Genomic DNA, 15,018 nt, shown 5'->3' on the forward strand with positions numbered 1-15,018 from the left:
TGTCTTTGCCTTTGCAATACCACAGAAGCAATGCATGGTCAATGTACAGCAATGACACACCTGTGTGAACAGCCAGGAGACCCCCCCCCCCCATGTTATGTTACATAGTTACATAGTTAGTACGGTCGAAAAAAGACATATGTCCATCACGTTCAACCAGGGAATTAAGGGGTAGGGGTGTGGCGCGATATTGGGGAAGGGATGAGATTTTATATTTCTTCATAAGCATTAATCTTATTTTGTCAATTAGGAACATTCAGCACCCACCCGCTATCAAGGCAGCTGCCTATCATGTCATGCCCTACCTGCACAGGTGTGCTGGCTACTCAAATGATCCAATTAAGGAGGCCATTTAGTCAGCAGCAGCAGAAGTCCTGTGCCTGGACGCTCCAACAGGGGCCAGACACAAGCAGAAGCAGAAGCAGCAGAAGCAGCACCTTTTGTTTTTTGGCTGCAGCAGCAGCAAGGCCCACAGGGCTGGCTAGCTGGCTAGCCAGCAAGCAGGTAGCAATGAAAGTAGGAATCTTTCTTTTTAACCCTGTAAGGGGGTGGTGCACTGTACCCGAAGATACTGCCATATCGGGTCAATGCATAGGGCGACGGAAGCAAGCTTCGAAATCGGCCCCCGTTCTCAAAAATCCATTTAATATATGGTCCCCAGATAGGGGACGTATCAGATATTAAACTGATAAGAACAGATTTTTTAACTTGGCTACCCCTGAGGGGTATCTTTTTATTTAGAATTCATAACATTTTACAAAGTGCATTACGATTTATAAATATAATTTTTTTTCAATAAAAACAAATTTTGATAATAAAATCACATATAACAATAAAAGTTCACATAAATACAATCATAATACACTTAAAATGGGCACTTGGTGGCTTTACAAAAGGGCGTTCCATTCATTAAAATACCATTTTCTAGCTAATAAAGGATAATATTTCTTGTCTAATAAAAAGTACTGGTACATATCACTAAAACAAAGAGCTAAAACATCATTCACAGATAAAATCTCATGTTTAAAAAGTAAAATGTTTCTGGCATTCCATAGAGCTGCTTTAACACAGTTTATGATCTTCCATGCCATTGTCTCTTGAGTCCGTATTGGGCATTCCAGACATCCATAAAAAACAGCTGCAGAGTTTAAGTCCTTTATTTCTGTTATCTTCTTCACCAGAGGGAGTATTTTAGTCCATATCCTTTTTGCATAAAAACAAGTCCAGAAAAGGTGGTACACGGTCTCGGGTTCCTGGCAGCCCTCCCTCGGGCATACTGCAGTGTTGGCCATCCTTCTTCGGTGCTGGAATGCCCGGCATGGAAGACACTCGTGTATGCAGCTCCAGGCCAGATCTTTCTGCGAATTAAAAAGATAAATCATATTTGCCATCTTCCATATTTTCCTGCATTTCTCTTCATTAAAATTATTCACAGGGGCAATAAAACCACTTTCTTTAATATATTTTAACATTTTTTTGCTATTAGTTACTTCATTAATACTTTTTCCGTTAAAGTTGTACAAGTTGAAAATTTTCTCTAAAATCTTGTATTGTTGGGGAAGATTAAAAGCATAAGGACAGCTTAAAACAGTTTTAAACCACCCATTCCTCCTCATAAAAAAACCTGTATTAAAACGGATAAAATATGACCAGTAACTATCCTTAAAAAGTGTGCTAACACACATGCTAAAAAACTTGGTAAAAAGGAACGCCCTGATGTCGGGGAAGTCCTTTCCACCCATACCTTTTGGCATCATGACGATCTCTCTTCTCAATTTTTCACTCTTGGAGCTCCATAAAAAGGTAAAACATGCTTTAATAATTTTATTTAAAATCATTTCGGGGGGTGGAAAGACCATGCCAAGATACAATAAAATGGGTAAAATCACCATCTTTGTAACTAAAACCTTCCCCTCCATCGTTAGCTTTCTCATGTTCCACATACAAATTTTTGTGTTTATTTTTTGAGCCATCAAGTCCCAGCTATTAAAACCATTGTTTGACTCACTGAAGGAGACCCCTAAAATCTGCACAGACTCAGACACAGGAATGGGTAAATCCCTTAAAAACAGTCCTCCTATATTTAAAACACTGCTTTCATTAAAATTTACCTTAAAACCGGAGGCACAACAAAAAAATTCAACTTGCTTTAGGGCTTTTTGAAGCGATGGGGTGTCCCTTCCAAGCACTGCCACATTCGTCCATGTACCCCACTACTTTAGCCTCTAGTCCCCCTCCTCCCGGCAGGGGGACCCCTCTTATTTGCTTATCTCTCCTCAAGGTGCATAGTAGAGGCTCAAGCGCACATATGAAAAGTAGTGGGGACAAAGGACACCCCTGCTTCACTCCGGAATTTAAAATCACATCCTGTGTCTTAAAACCGTTAACTAAAATCTTGCTTGTGCAGTTTTTATAAAAGGCCTTAAGAGACAATAAAAAGCCTTCAGGTATACCCATTTTCTCTAAAACCTTAAAAAGATAAAAATGTGACACTCTGTCAAAAGCCTTCTCGAAGTCTAAGGATAAAATGGCTAGTTTTCCGTTTCTAGACTTTGTGTCACTAATCACATCTTTTAAAGGTTAAGATTTTCCCATATGCTCCTCCCAGGCACCCCACAGACCTGATTTGAATGGATTATTTTCTCTATTACACTTTTTAATCTATTTGCGCACAGTTTTGCCATCACTTTGTAGTCACAGTTGAGGAGGGTGATTGGTCTCCAGTTCTTTAGATCTGACCGGTCTCCCTTTTTGAACAGCAGGGAGACATCACCCTTCCTCCATGAACCTGGGAGGGCTTTTGTTTTAAATACTTCTGTAAAAAGGGAAAAAAGGTCATCTTTTAAAACACCATAAAAAATGACATAAAACTCAATGGGTATACCGTCAGGACCAGGCACCTTACCGGATTTAAAACTCCTGATCGTCTCTAAAACCTCCTGTTCCGAGATCTCCCTCTGTAAAAGAGACTGGGACACAGGGTCTAAAACATTGGTAATCTCCTTCAATGAGTCATTCATAAAATCAATATCAATATTTTTTGTATTAAAAAGATCCGCATAAAATGAATGTACCCTTTTTAAAATACCCTGTACATCTTTTTCTCCTTGTATATTATCAATTAAAACCTTGTTTATCCCGTTACTTTCTTAAAAAAGTACCTGGAGCAGGTCTCGTTCTCTTCAAGGTGCTTTATTTTGGATCTGAAAATTATCTCTTTTCCCTTCTGCTCCAGGCACTGTTTTATTTCTTTTTTAAGTCAGTAATTTCTCTATAAACCTCTATACCATTGTCTCTGAATTTGTACAGGGTTTGCAGACGGGTATTTAGAAGGGAGTAAGAAACTCACGCTTCTCTTTAGCTCTAGAGATCCCTACTCTAATAAAAAACTCTTTTATTTTTATTTCATTTTCTCCCACCATATACTGATGGGAGTGTTAGGATCTCTTACCCGTCTGCAGTCCTTGTAGAAGTTGATAAAATCGGATAAAACCTGCGGATCTTCTAAAAGGGATACATTCATCTTCCAGGCATTCCTCCCAGTCTTTTTTCTAAAATCACTCTTCACCTTAAAAGATAAAAGTTTGTGATCAGAAAAAACATTGGTTAAAACATCACACTTAAAAGGCAGTACTTGATAAGAACAGAAGATAAAATCGATCCTGGAGCTGCAGTTTGCGTTGCTCCAGGTCACACCGTCTCTTTCTGGTAAAATACTATTGCATTTCTTAAAAACATCAGTAAGTCTAAAATCAATAATCATATTTTTTAACATAGAAGATGTTTTATCATAGTTTCTACTTACTGAATTGGTGAAACGGTGCTCCCCCCTTAAAATACAATTAAAATCACCTGCTAAAATAAGAGGTTCAGAATCATTGATAAAAAGGGGTAAAATCTCTAACATCCGTGCTCTATCATTTTTATTGGGTGAACCATAAAAATTTAAAAACTGCCATTTAATACCATCAATAAAAGCTTTAACCAATAAAATTCTGCCTGGTAAAATCTCATGAATAAAATCAATAAAAGGCATTTCCTTTAAAAAGTATGGCGACCCCTGCTGATCTGGATTCGTTAGATCCAGACCAGACTGATGGACCGTGTACCCAATCTTTTTTATACTTTTCATAATTTAAACTATGCGGGATGCCGCACTCCTGCAGGAAAACCACAGAAGCAGCAAAAATAGACAAGTAGTTAAAAAGGGCAACCCGTTTCGCTCGTGAACTTATACTTCTTACATTCATAGACAATCCGGACAACTCAGCCATTGGAGATGTAAAAAAAAGGGAGGCTCAGATAACAAACTAAAAACCAGATTGCGCACTGGAGCTCTCGTTACCCCCCACCTCTGACTCTACCGTACACATAGAGGAAGCCGGAGAGGAACCACCATCGCTCGAGCAGCCCCCCTCTTCCAAGACCACAGGTGTATAGACGGAGTACATTGGTAAGAGAACAGCTTCTGGGCTCCATTCTCTTTTTCGGCGTCCACCTCTTGCCCCTCCATAGGGGTCGGGTGCGTACTTAGGTCCGTTTCCGGGACCTCGGAGATGGTCACCCCTGAAACCTCCTCCTGGCTGGGAGGAGGAGGGGTATCCACCGCTGGGACCTGTGGAGGAGCTTCACTTGGAGCCCCCGTCACGACAGGAACTTCCATCTGCTCCTCCTGGACCACCTCCGAGTCCGGACGCCCTTTGGAGCCCCTTCGTCTTTTCACTTTTGCTACTCCGTCCGGTTTTCACACTCAGGGGGACCCCGAGCAGGAGGACCTTCCGGGGTGGAATCGGGCACCTCTCGCTCTTCCACCTTCTCTGAGGTATCTGCCCGATCCCCTCTCGCATTTCTCTTCCCCGGCCTCCTCTCATTTGGGGTCCCCCTTTCCATCTGTGCCTCTTTCTCCTGGGATTCTTTTGGGGGGGCCGTGGTCTCCATCTCACAGCTTACCTCTTCTTGTGGGGGGTGCTCCTCCTCTCTGGCTTTTCCCCAGGCTGGTCTCCGGACGTCTCTCTTGGGTTGCCCTTGCTGTTCTGTGGTTTTTTTTGGTCTGTGGGGACAGAAAGCATACACGTGACCAAAGTGACGGCAAAAATTACATCTCAAACCCTTATCACATTTTTCTGTTTCATGTTGCATGCTTCCACATTTCTTACAGGAACTTTCACAATTTTCCTTTATGTGCCCATAACGTTGGCACCTTCTGCAGAAGTTTGGCATTCCCGCAAAAAGAGGTCGCCACACACATTGTTTAATTTAAAACGAGCAGGCGGTAATAGTATCCCCCCTGGGAGGGTGGGGTCTTTGTTGCACGTGACTTGATATCGCCATTTTGAGGTCCAGACACCACAGTCGTTCATGATTTTTCCTCTGAACTCCACCTTTTTAAAGTAGGCTGCCAGGAACCCATCGATCTCTCTCTGATTTACAAAAGGGGAGTACATCTTCACGACAATCAACTTGGTTTCATCTAGGACGTGCTCGACAATTTGGATACCCTTAAGCCTCGGATCATCTTGCTTTGGAATTTTCATTACTGCATCTAAGAATACGCCTTCCCCTATGAAAGTGCAGTCGTAGATCCTCCGCTTAGGGTAATCCTGGATGGCCAAAATCTCTCGCTTACGAACATTAAGAATCTTGTCGAGCACGTCCTCTATCACGAACCTCATGCCACGTGCATCCGCCGCATCACCTGTGAGAATGACCCGCACAGTGTGTTTAATTCCGGGCATAAGCCGGTACCGAACCAGGATCTAGATCTTCATCCATGTTCATTCGTGTTTTGGTCTGGTTCTCTCCGCTCCAACCAACCAGCCAATTCGCTCAAACCTCTCTCCACCCAAAGGCTTTGAGAGGCGATCGCAACCCGTTACCCTGGGACTAAGCCCTCTCCCCCAATAGCAACAAGTGGGTGAAGCCCAGGCAATAAACCTGGGCGATCCCACAAGGCCGAGGAGAGGGGTACCCGAGTACCTTCTGACCAGATCTCCTGTATTACTACACTTGATCTTAGCCAAAAGGCCGAGAAGCGATAACCGTGAAAGGGGCGGGCCCAACAAGGTCCCCTTCATGGGCACTATCACTGCTTGCTGTCAGGGAGGCTGCCAGACAATTTTCCATGCACACTCTGGGGCTGGGGGGCAGTCAACCACCAGTACACACAGCAGAACCTAAACCCATACCATTATTGCTAAGCAGCAAGACAGGGGCCCATTGCACTCCCACGGGGCCTTTTTAAATGCAATCCATAACCCGGATTTGCCAGGAACCCTTCTTACTCCTCCTACTTGCATGTGACACTGGGCTTAGGATCTGCATAGGAAACACACACACAAGCACACACCTACCTTTGTTGCTGCCTGCAGATGCCTCCTTGGCTGTCCCCCAAACGGTATCAAACCAACACCCACGGGAAGCTGTAAGCATAGAGGACATGCCTGCACCCCATTGGACTTACCTGTGTGGGTTAAATCCGGGTTATTTGACAACCTATGGCGGTGATGGTTCTGCTCAGGCAGAGCAGTGCTGATGCTCCTCATAAAGCTGTCGCTGCTGTGAAGGTTCTAGGTGACATCACAAATCCCTTTGGTTACATACACAACAAAGCTGGGTTGTTGTTGTTTACACTCTGCAAGGCCTGTGGAAGTGAGTGACATCATAGCACTGTAGTTCTGAGGGTTCAAGATGGATGCAACAATCTCCTGTTGCTTCTATGAAGGCCGTAATAGACGACATCACCAAACAGCTCCATAGTCACATACACAGCAAAGGAGAGATGTTGTTTACACCTAGTGATGTCAGTGGTATTGAGTGACATCACAGCACAGTGCTAAGGCTCCTGGGCCTGGACACAGCAGCGGCTGCAATATCTCAACGGAGAATACGTTTATATCTATGTGTGTGTGTGCGCATATATATATATATATATATATATATATATATATATATATATATATTTCTCCGCCGAAATCACTTTTAAACCCATTTCCACCTTTTTTGCCCTTCTCTTCCTCTTACTTTTTTTTCACGTTTTTTTACGTTTTTCTCCTTTTCGCCTCTTTTCTGGGCGTATTATTCTTCTTTTTCTTCTTTTTTTTCGTCTAATGCATACCCCATCAGTGCAGCAATGCTTATTCAATACCGCCAGCAGATGGAGACACTGGGGGATAATTTTCTAAGGATTTATACTGATTTTTCCTGTCTGAATTTGTCGCACAGAAAGTTGCAGGCCAAATATGTGTGACATTTCTGCGACTTTAGCTTCTAGAGCATTTTTACAACATTATACATAGGTGCTGAATACATAAAAAGCGACTGTTCAGCGACAGACAAGTCGCATCGGCTGAAAGTAGGCCAGAATGTCAGTCCATGTTGGAGCAGGTTTAGATACAGTCTAAAGCATAGATCTCAAAGTCTGTGCACAGAATTTAGCAAGGGCCTCGCACCTTCTGATGCATCAGGTAGGTGCACAATAGCATAGCCTAACCCTCTGTACTTTGGTCTATATTGATGCGGGACATAGACAGCCAGCTGATGACCAATCCATTAGTGCAATGGATGGCTGGAAGCATTTGTCTTTGCCTTTGCAATACCACAGAAGCAATGCATGGTCAATGTACAGCAATGACACACCTGTGTGAACAGCCAGGAGACCCCCCCCCCCCCCCCCCATGTTATGTTACATAGTTACATAGTTAGTACGGTCGAAAAAAGACATATGTCCATCACGTTCAACCAGGGAATTAAGGGGTAGGGGTGTGGCGCGATATTGGGGAAGGGATGAGATTTTATATTTCTTCATAAGCATTAATCTTATTTTGTCAATTAGGAACATTCAGCACCCACCCGCTATCAAGGCAGCTGCCTATCATGTCATGCCCTACCTGCACAGGTGTGCTGGCTACTCAAATGATCCAATTAAGGAGGCCATTTAGTCAGCAGCAGCAGAAGTCCTGTGCCTGGACGCTCCAACAGGGGCCAGACACAAGCAGAAGCAGAAGCAGCAGAAGCAGCAGCAGCACCACCTTTTGTTTTTTGGCTGCAGCAGCAGCAAGGCCCACAGGGCTGGCTAGCTGGCTAGCCAGCAAGCAGGTAGCAATGAAAGTAGGAATCTTTCTTTTTAACCCTGTAAGGGGGTGGTGCACTGTACCCGAAGATACTGCCATATCGGGTCAATGCATAGGGCGACGGAAGCAAGCTTCGAAATCGGCCCCCGTTCTCAAAAATCCATTTAATATATGGTCCCCAGATAGGGGACGTATCAGATATTAAACTGATAAGAACAGATACTACACTTGATCTTAGCCAAAAGGCCGAGAAGCGATAACCGTGAAAGGGGCGGGCCCAACAAGGTCCCCTTCATGGGCACTATCACTGCTTGCTGTCAGGGAGGCTGCCAGACAATTTTCCATGCACACTCTGGGCTGGGGGGCAGTCAACCACCAGTACACACAGCAGAACCTAAACCCATACCATTATTGCTAAGCAGCAAGACAGGGGCCCATTGCACTCCCACGGGGCCTTTTTAAATGCAATCCATAACCCAGATTTGCCAGGAACCCTTCTTACTCCTCCTACTTGCATGTGACACTGGGCTTAGGATCTGCATAGGAAACACACACACAAGCACACACCTACCTTTGTTGCCTGCAGATGCCTCCTTGGCTGTCCCCAAACGGTATCAAACCAACACCCACGGGAAGCTGTAAGCATAGAGGACATGCCTGCACCCCATTGGACTTACCTGTGTGGGTTAAATCCGGGTTATTTGACAACCTATGGCGGTGATGGTTCTGCTCAGGCAGAGCAGTGCTGATGCTCCTCATAAAGCTGTCGCTGCTGTGAAGGTTCTAGGTGACATCACAAATCCCTTTGGTTACATACACAACAAAGCTGGGTTGTTGTTGTTTACACTCTGCAAGGCCTGTGGAAGTGAGTGACATCATAGCACTGTAGTTCTGAGGGTTCAAGATGGATGCAACAATCTCCTGTTGCTTCTATGAAGGCCGTAATAGACGACATCACCAAACAGCTCCATAGTCACATACACAGCAAAGGAGAGATGTTGTTTACACCTAGTGATGTCAGTGGTATTGAGTGACATCACAGCACAGTGCTAAGGCTCCTGGGCCTGGACACAGCAGCGGCTGCAATATCTCAACGGAGAATACGTTTATATATATGTGCGTGTGTGCGCGTATATATATATATATATATATATATATATATATATATATATTTCTCCGCCGAAATCACTTTTAAACCCATTTCCACCTTTTTTTCCCTTCTCTTCCTCTTACTTTTTTTTCACGTTTTTTTACGTTTTTCTCCTTTTCGCCTCTTTTCTGGGCGTATTATTCTTCTTTTTCTTCTTTTTTTTCGTCTAATGCATACCCCATCAGTGCAGCAATGCTTATTCAATACCGCCAGCAGATGGAGACACTGGGGGATAATTTTCTAAGGATTTATACTGATTTTTCCTGTCTGAATTTGTCGCACAGAAAGTTGCAGGCCAAATATGTGTGACATTTCTGCGACTTTAGCTTCTAGAGCATTTTTACAACATTATACATAGGTGCTGAATACATAAAAAGCGACTGTTCAGCGACAGACAAGTCGCATCGGCTGAAAGTAGGCCAGAATGTCAGTCCATGTTGGAGCAGGTTTAGATACAGTCTAAAGCATAGATCTCAAAGTCTGTGCACAGAATTTAGCAAGGGCCTCGCACCTTCTGATGCATCAGGTAGGTGCACAATAGCATAGCCTAACCCTCTGTACTTTGGTCTATATTGATGCGGGACATAGACAGCCAGCTGATGACCAATCCATTAGTGCAATGGATGGCTGGAAGCATTTGTCTTTGCCTTTGCAATACCACAGAAGCAATGCATGGTCAATGTACAGCAATGACACACCTGTGTGAACAGCCAGGAGACCCCCCCCCCCCCCCCCCCCCCATGTTATGTTACATAGTTACATAGTTAGTACGGTCGAAAAAAGACATATGTCCATCACGTTCAACCAGGGAATTAAGGGGTAGGGGTGTGGCGCGATATTGGGGAAGGGATGAGATTTTATATTTCTTCATAAGCATTAATCTTATTTTGTCAATTAGGAACATTCAGCACCCACCCGCTATCAAGGCAGCTGCCTATCATGTCATGCCCTACCTGCACAGGTGTGCTGGCTACTCAAATGATCCAATTAAGGAGGCCATTTAGTCAGCAGCAGCAGAAGTCCTGTGCCTGGACGCTCCAACAGGGGCCAGACACAAGCAGAAGCAGAAGCAGCAGAAGCAGCAGCAGCACCACCTTTTGTTTTTTGGCTGCAGCAGCAGCAAGGCCCACAGGGCTGGCTAGCTGGCTAGCCAGCAAGCAGGTAGCAATGAAAGTAGGAATCTTTCTTTTTAACCCTGTAAGGGGGTGGTGCACTGTACCCGAAGATACTGCCATATCGGGTCAATGCATAGGGCGACGGAAGCAAGCTTCGAAATCGGCCCCCGTTCTCAAAAATCCATTTAATATATGGTCCCCAGATAGGGGACGTATCAGATATTAAACTGATAAGAACAGATACTACACTTGATCTTAGCCAAAAGGCCGAGAAGCGATAACCGTGAAAGGGGCGGGCCCAACAAGGTCCCCTTCATGGGCACTATCACTGCTTGCTGTCAGGGAGGCTGCCAGACAATTTTCCATGCACACTCTGGGCTGGGGGGCAGTCAACCACCAGTACACACAGCAGAACCTAAACCCATACCATTATTGCTAAGCAGCAAGACAGGGGCCCATTGCACTCCCACGGGGCCTTTTTAAATGCAATCCATAACCCGGATTTGCCAGGAACCCTTCTTACTCCTCCTACTTGCATGTGACACTGGGCTTAGGATCTGCATAGGAAACACACACACAAGCACACACCTACCTTTGTTGCCTGCAGATGCCTCCTTGGCTGTCCCCAAACGGTATCAAACCAACACCCACGGGAAGCTGTAAGCATAGAGGACATGCCTGCACCCCATTGGACTTACCTGTGTGGGTTAAATCCGGGTTATTTGACAACCTATGGCGGTGATGGTTCTGCTCAGGCAGAGCAGTGCTGATGCTCCTCATAAAGCTGTCGCTGCTGTGAAGGTTCTAGGTGACATCACAAATCCCTTTGGTTACATACACAACAAAGCTGGGTTGTTGTTGTTTACACTCTGCAAGGCCTGTGGAAGTGAGTGACATCATAGCACTGTAGTTCTGAGGGTTCAAGATGGATGCAACAATCTCCTGTTGCTTCTATGAAGGCCGTAATAGACGACATCACCAAACAGCTCCATAGTCACATACACAGCAAAGGAGAGATGTTGTTTACACCTAGTGATGTCAGTGGTATTGAGTGACATCACAGCACAGTGCTAAGGCTCCTGGGCCTGGACACAGCAGCGGCTGCAATATCTCAACGGAGAATACGTTTATATCTATGTGTGTGTGTGCGCATATATATATATATATATATATATATATATATATATATATATTTCTCCGCCGAAATCACTTTTAAACCCATTTCCACCTTTTTTTCCCTTCTCTTCCTCTTACTTTTTTTTCACGTTTTTTTACGTTTTTCTCCTTTTCGCCTCTTTTCTGGGCGTATTATTCTTCTTTTTCTTCTTTTTTTTCGTCTAATGCATACCCCATCAGTGCAGCAATGCTTATTCAATACCGCCAGCAGATGGAGACACTGGGGGATAATTTTCTAAGGATTTATACTGATTTTTCCTGTCTGAATTTGTCGCACAGAAAGTTGCAGGCCAAATATGTGTGACATTTCTGCGACTTTAGCTTCTAGAGCATTTTTACAACATTATACATAGGTGCTGAATACATAAAAAGCGACTGTTCAGCGACAGACAAGTCGCATCGGCTGAAAGTAGGCCAGAATGTCAGTCCATGTTGGAGCAGGTTTAGATACAGTCTAAAGCATAGATCTCAAAGTCTGTGCACAGAATTTAGCAAGGGCCTCGCACCTTCTGATGCATCAGGTAGGTGCACAATAGCATAGCCTAACCCTCTGTACTTTGGTCTATATTGATGCGGGACATAGACAGCCAGCTGATGACCAATCCATTAGTGCAATGGATGGCTGGAAGCATTTGTCTTTGCCTTTGCAATACCACAGAAGCAATGCATGGTCAATGTACAGCAATGACACACCTGTGTGAACAGCCAGGAGACCCCCCCCCCCCCCCCCCATGTTATGTTACATAGTTACATAGTTAGTACGGTCGAAAAAAGACATATGTCCATCACGTTCAACCAGGGAATTAAGGGGTAGGGGTGTGGCGCGATATTGGGGAAGGGATGAGATTTTATATTTCTTCATAAGCATTAATCTTATTTTGTCAATTAGGAACATTCAGCACCCACCCGCTATCAAGGCAGCTGCCTATCATGTCATGCCCTACCTGCACAGGTGTGCTGGCTACTCAAATGATCCAATTAAGGAGGCCATTTAGTCAGCAGCAGCAGAAGTCCTGTGCCTGGACGCTCCAACAGGGGCCAGACACAAGCAGAAGCAGAAGCAGCAGAAGCAGCAGCAGCACCACCTTTTGTTTTTTGGCTGCAGCAGCAGCAAGGCCCACAGGGCTGGCTAGCTGGCTAGCCAGCAAGCAGGTAGCAATGAAAGTAGGAATCTTTCTTTTTAACCCTGTAAGGGGGTGGTGCACTGTACCCGAAGATACTGCCATATCGGGTCAATGCATAGGGCGACGGAAGCAAGCTTCGAAATCGGCCCCCGTTCTCAAAAATCCATTTAATATATGGTCCCCAGATAGGGGACGTATCAGATATTAAACTGATAAGAACAGATACTACACTTGATCTTAGCCAAAAGGCCGAGAAGCGATAACCGTGAAAGGGGCGGGCCCAACAAGGTCCCCTTCATGGGCACTATCACTGCTTGCTGTCAGGGAGGCTGCCAGACAATTTTCCATGCACACTCTGGGCTGGGGGGCAGTCAACCACCAGTACACACAGCAGAACCTAAACCCATACCATTATTGCTAAGCAGCAAGACAGAGGCCCATTGCACTCCCACGGGGCCTTTTTAAATGCAATCCATAACCCGGATTTGCCAGGAACCCTTCTTACTCCTCCTACTTGCATGTGACACTGGGCTTAGGATCTGCATAGGAAACACACACACAAGCACACACCTACCTTTGTTGCCTGCAGATGCCTCCTTGGCTGTCCCCAAACGGTATCAAACCAACACCCACGGGAAGCTGTAAGCATAGAGGACATGCCTGCACCCCATTGGACTTACCTGTGTGGGTTAAATCCGGGTTATTTGACAACCTATGGCGGTGATGGTTCTGCTCAGGCAGAGCAGTGCTGATGCTCCTCATAAAGCTGTCGCTGCTGTGAAGGTTCTAGGTGACATCACAAATCCCTTTGGTTACATACACAACAAAGCTGGGTTGTTGTTGTTTACACTCTGCAAGGCCTGTGGAAGTGAGTGACATCATAGCACTGTAGTTCTGAGGGTTCAAGATGGATGCAACAATCTCCTGTTGCTTCTATGAAGGCCGTAATAGACGACATCACCAAACAGCTCCATAGTCACATACACAGCAAAGGAGAGATGTTGTTTACACCTAGTGATGTCAGTGGTATTGAGTGACATCACAGCACAGTGCTAAGGCTCCTGGGCCTGGACACAGCAGCGGCTGCAATATCTCAACGGAGAATACGTTTATATCTATGTGTGTGTGTGCGCATATATATATATATATATATATATATATATATATATATATATATTTCTCCGCCGAAATCACTTTTAAACCCATTTCCACCTTTTTTCCCTTCTCTTCCTCTTACTTTTTTTTCACGTTTTTTTACGTTTTTCTCCTTTTCGCCTCTTTTCTGGGCGTATTATTCTTCTTTTTCTTCTTTTTTTTCGTCTAATGCATACCCCATCAGTGCAGCAATGCTTATTCAATACCGCCAGCAGATGGAGACACTGGGGGATAATTTTCTAAGGATTTATACTGATTTTTCCTGTCTGAATTTGTCGCACAGAAAGTTGCAGGCCAAATATGTGTGACATTTCTGCGACTTTAGCTTCTAGAGCATTTTTACAACATTATACATAGGTGCTGAATACATAAAAAGCGACTGTTCAGCGACAGACAAGTCGCATCGGCTGAAAGTAGGCCAGAATGTCAGTCCATGTTGGAGCAGGTTTAGATACAGTCTAAAGCATAGATCTCAAAGTCTGTGCACAGAATTTAGCAAGGGCCTCGCACCTTCTGATGCATCAGGTAGGTGCACAATAGCATAGCCTAACATGCCAGACAATTTTCCATGCACACTCTGGGCTGGGGGGCAGTCAACCACCAGTACACACAGCAGAACCTAAACCCATACCATTATTGCTAAGCAGCAAGACAGGGGCCCATTGCACTCCCACGGGGCCTTTTTAAATGCAATCCATAACCCGGATTTGCCAGGAACCCTTCTTACTCCTCCTACTTGCATGTGACACTGGGCTTAGGATCTGCATAGGAAACACACACACAAGCACACACCTACCTTTGTTGCCTGCAGATGCCTCCTTGGCTGTCCCCAAACGGTATCAAACCAACACCCACGGGAAGCTGTAAGCATAGAGGACATGCCTGCACCCCATTGGACTTACCTGTGTGGGTTAAATCCGGGTTATTTGACAACCTATGGCGGTGATGGTTCTGCTCAGGCAGAGCAGTGCTGATGCTCCTCATAAAGCTGTCGCTGCTGTGAAGGTTCTAGGTGACATCACAAATCCCTTTGGTTACATACACAACAAAGCTGGGTTGTTGTTGTTTACACTCTGCAAGGCCTGTGGAAGTGAGTGACATCATAGCACTGTAGTTCTGAGGGTTCTAGATGGATGCAACAATCTCCTGTTGCTTCTATGAAGGCCGTAATAGACGACATCACCAAACAGCTCCATAGTCACATACACAGCAAAGGAGAGATGTTGTTT

At 44.8% G+C, this 15,018-nt stretch overlaps 4 non-coding genes and 1 pseudogene across 4 annotated transcripts; all 5 read right to left on the reverse strand.

The window, feature by feature from the left end:
• Positions 1-546: 546 nt before the first annotated feature.
• LOC130335510 (U2 spliceosomal RNA) lies at positions 547-729 on the reverse strand. Its single transcript, XR_008877135.1, has one exon. It is a non-coding gene; the product is annotated as a U2 spliceosomal RNA (small nuclear RNA).
• A 5,174-nt stretch (positions 730-5,903) lies between these two features.
• On the reverse strand, positions 5,904-6,036 carry LOC130335529 (U2 spliceosomal RNA; annotated as a pseudogene).
• A 2,100-nt stretch (positions 6,037-8,136) lies between these two features.
• Positions 8,137-8,327, reverse strand: LOC130335574 (U2 spliceosomal RNA). The gene has a single exon (XR_008877183.1). It is a non-coding gene; the product is annotated as a U2 spliceosomal RNA (small nuclear RNA).
• A 2,095-nt stretch (positions 8,328-10,422) lies between these two features.
• LOC130335575 (U2 spliceosomal RNA) lies at positions 10,423-10,613 on the reverse strand. Its single transcript, XR_008877184.1, has one exon. It is a non-coding gene; the product is annotated as a U2 spliceosomal RNA (small nuclear RNA).
• A 2,091-nt stretch (positions 10,614-12,704) lies between these two features.
• LOC130335576 (U2 spliceosomal RNA) lies at positions 12,705-12,895 on the reverse strand. Its single transcript, XR_008877185.1, has one exon. It is a non-coding gene; the product is annotated as a U2 spliceosomal RNA (small nuclear RNA).
• Between the last annotated feature and the right edge of the window lie 2,123 nt (positions 12,896-15,018).

This window comes from Hyla sarda, unplaced genomic scaffold (assembly GCF_029499605.1).
Source record: "Hyla sarda isolate aHylSar1 unplaced genomic scaffold, aHylSar1.hap1 scaffold_451, whole genome shotgun sequence".
NCBI lineage: Eukaryota > Metazoa > Chordata > Amphibia > Anura > Hylidae > Hyla > Hyla sarda.